Source organism: Chiloscyllium plagiosum, unplaced genomic scaffold (assembly GCF_004010195.1).
Source record: "Chiloscyllium plagiosum isolate BGI_BamShark_2017 unplaced genomic scaffold, ASM401019v2 scaf_53, whole genome shotgun sequence".
Classification (NCBI taxonomy): domain Eukaryota; kingdom Metazoa; phylum Chordata; class Chondrichthyes; order Orectolobiformes; family Hemiscylliidae; genus Chiloscyllium; species Chiloscyllium plagiosum.
The window spans coordinates 271,709-274,833 of NW_025215380.1; the positions used below are offsets into that span (position 1 = coordinate 271,709).

The window sequence follows — 3,125 nt, forward strand, 5'->3', positions numbered from 1 at the left end:
TTGTACCCCACCCATCTCATTTCCCCCTGACGGTTTCCAGCCCCTCCCCTCGCCCCCGGCGGTTTCTGGCTCCCCCAACTAACGGTCACTTGCACCTGCTGTCCGCGAGCTCGGTTTGAAATCGTGTTGCTGCCGCTCGCTCGCGGGCTGTAACCAATCAGCAGCAAGCAGGCGGGGCCTGCGGGCGACGGACGCAGGGAACAGCCAATCAGGGTTCACCGATCCCACACCCTGTAACCGTCACCAAGGCCGGGGTCAGTGCAGGGTCACATATAGGAACACAGGTAGGAGCGCCTATAGAACCAATAGAGGGTGGGATATAGGACCCACGCAAGTAGGAGCGCCTATAGAATCAGTATACGGTGGAATATAGGACCCACACAAGCTGCTTAGAATCAATATACAGTGGAATGTAGGACCCACTCAGGAGCTCCTATAGAATCCGTATAGAATTATTCTGGAAACATAGGAGCTCCTGTATGTGTCCTATAATTCATTCTACACTAATTCTATAGGAGCTCCCGTGTGGGTCCTATAATTCATTCTACACTAATTCTATAGGAGCTCCCGTGTGGGTCCTCTATTCCACTCTAGTCGAGAGTGTGGTGCTGGAAAAGCACAGCAGGTCAGACAGCACCTGAGGAGCAGGAGAATCGATGTTTCGGGCAAAAGCCTTCATCAGGAATGAGGCTTGTGGGTCGGGTGGGGGGGGAGCTGAAAGATAAATGGGAGGCGTGCGGGGCTGAGGGGAGGTAGCTGGGAAAGTGATAGGTGGATGAAGGTGGGGGAGAAGGTGATAGGTCAGAGGGGGCAGTGATGGACGGGTCCGGAGGGCGGTGCTGAGTTGGAGGCTTGGGACTATAATTATAGGACCCACACAGGAGCTCCTATAGAATCAGTACAGAGTGAAATATAGGACCCACACAGGAGCTCCTATAGAATCAGTCCAGAGTGAAATATAGGACCCACCCAGGAGCTCCTATAGAATCAGTCCAGAGTGAAATATAGGACCCACACAGGAGCTCCTATAGAATCAGTACAGAGTGGAATACAGGATACATTTAAGGTCAAATATTGATTCTGTGCAGGAGTAAATACAGGATCCATAAAATAGCTCCTATAGAATCAATATAGAATGAATCTCGGAGGGTGCCTCAATGGTATTGTCAAACTTCTTGATGTATTATCCATATTGGGTCAACCTAATGCATGTGGGAGAGAATATAGGATGCAGTTTACAGCAAGGATTCTCCCTCCACCTTTAGCTAGGGTGAAACCTCCATCCTTGTTTTAACACCAACAACTCTCTTCACCTCTCTTCACCTTAAACAAGAGACTCCTTATTCTGGAACTGTGTCTCTTCGTTGTGGATCCTCTCGTCATCCCCCCTGTCTCGCCCCTCTGAGTTTGATATTTCAGTAAGGTCAGCTCTCGGTAAAGTGTAACGATGACTGGCCCAACCTACTCCACCTTTCCACATAAGGTAGCCTTGTCATCTAATTGATCAATATGGGATCAATAGAGGCTCATTATAGGGGTAAAGGCTGGCTTAGCTCATACAGGTTGTTCAACATTAGTTATAAATATAGAGTCACAGCCAATTTAATATTAGAGTTAAGGTAAGGTTGAATATCTTAGAGAATATAGGGTCTGCGTAGGGCTAAATACTGGTGGGATGGGATGCTCTTTGGAGGGTCAGTACAGACTCGATAGGCTGAGTGGCTTCTTTCTGCACTTGTGGGATTCTATGATTCCCCTGAATGAGGAGTTTAGAACAAGGGGACACACTTAAAAATAAATAGAGTGCCACTTAAGTTTGAGATGAGAATATTTTTCACTCAGAGTTGTGAACCTTTGGATTTCTATACACGAGAGAGCTATGGAAGCTTAGTCTTTGAGTATGTTTGATGGAGAGATTGATAGGGTTCTGAATGCCAGTGATGCACTGGGTAATGGGGATGGAGTGAGTAAAGGACATTGAAGTGTTCAATTAGCCATGATCATATTGAATGGCAGCGGGTTCCATAGGCTGAATGAGGTCCTGTTCCTACATTCCGATACTCCACAGCTGCTGTAAAATATACTGCTCATGACCACTGTAATATAACGTATATAAAACATATCACACTGTAATATAACGTACATAAAATATACCCCGCGTGCTAATATAACAGCAATATTGTCGGTGTAATATTGCAGGTGTCACAAGGACAGCTGGAGGGACAGGTCGTGTTAAGGAGGTGGGGAGGCTGCAGAAGGACTTGGACAGGTGGAAAAAATTGGGCAAAGAAGTGGCCGATGGAATCCAATGTGGGAAAGTGTCAGGTTCTGCACTTTGGCAGGAAGAGCAGGAACATACTGGTTTCTAAATGGGGAAAGGCTTCAGAAATATGAAATGCGAAAGGACTAGAAAGAATCCTGAATTCAGACTCCTCCGATGGACAGGTAGGATTAGGTGGCAGTTAGGAAGGTAAATGTCATGTTAGCATTCACTTCAAGAGGGCTAGAATACAAGAGCAGGGATGCACGGCTGAGGCTGGATAAGGATCTGGTTTCATCACTTTAGAACATAGAACATTACAGCGCAGTACAGGCCCTTCGGCCCTCGATGTTGCGCCGACCTGTCATACCATTCTGAAGCCCGTCTAACCTACACTAGTTAAAAATCACACAACACCAGGTTATAGGTTTAATTGGAGCTACGCTCCTTCATCAGGTGGTAGTGGAGGGCTCGATCGTAACACAGAATTTATAGCAAAAATTTACAGTGTGATGTAACTGAAATTATACATTGAAAAATTGATTGTCTGTTAAGCCTTTCATCTGTTAGAATACAGTGATAGTTTCACTTCTTTCATGTGTAAATCACTAAACCTTTTTTTTAAAGTTGCATTCTCAGGTTAACAATGGTGATAGCTAGACAATATGTTGAAGGTGTTGGCCCGCTGTGTTCTCTATCTATGCTATGATGCTTAGATTGATTCTAATCTAAAAGGTGAGATAATGGAGTTTTACATAAATTCATGCAGTTTTTGAGCAAAGTACAATGTAACTCTGCAAGTACAAATTCACCACACAAAATATATGTGTGCATGTGAGTCTTTGTCTGTGTGTGTGTCTGTCTG

General features: G+C 45.2%; 1 protein-coding gene across 2 annotated transcripts in view; it reads right to left on the reverse strand.

Moving 5' to 3' along the window:
- LOC122548338 (protein FAM110B-like) overlaps positions 1 to 301 on the reverse strand; it is an 8,286-nt gene extending 7,985 nt beyond the window's left edge. For both annotated transcript variants that reach the window (XM_043686876.1, XM_043686875.1), the window contains exon 1: positions 96 to 301. The gene's annotated coding sequence lies outside the window, so the exon portion shown is untranslated. The remainder of the gene's footprint in view (positions 1 to 95) is intronic.
- Between the last annotated feature and the right edge of the window lie 2,824 nt (positions 302 to 3,125).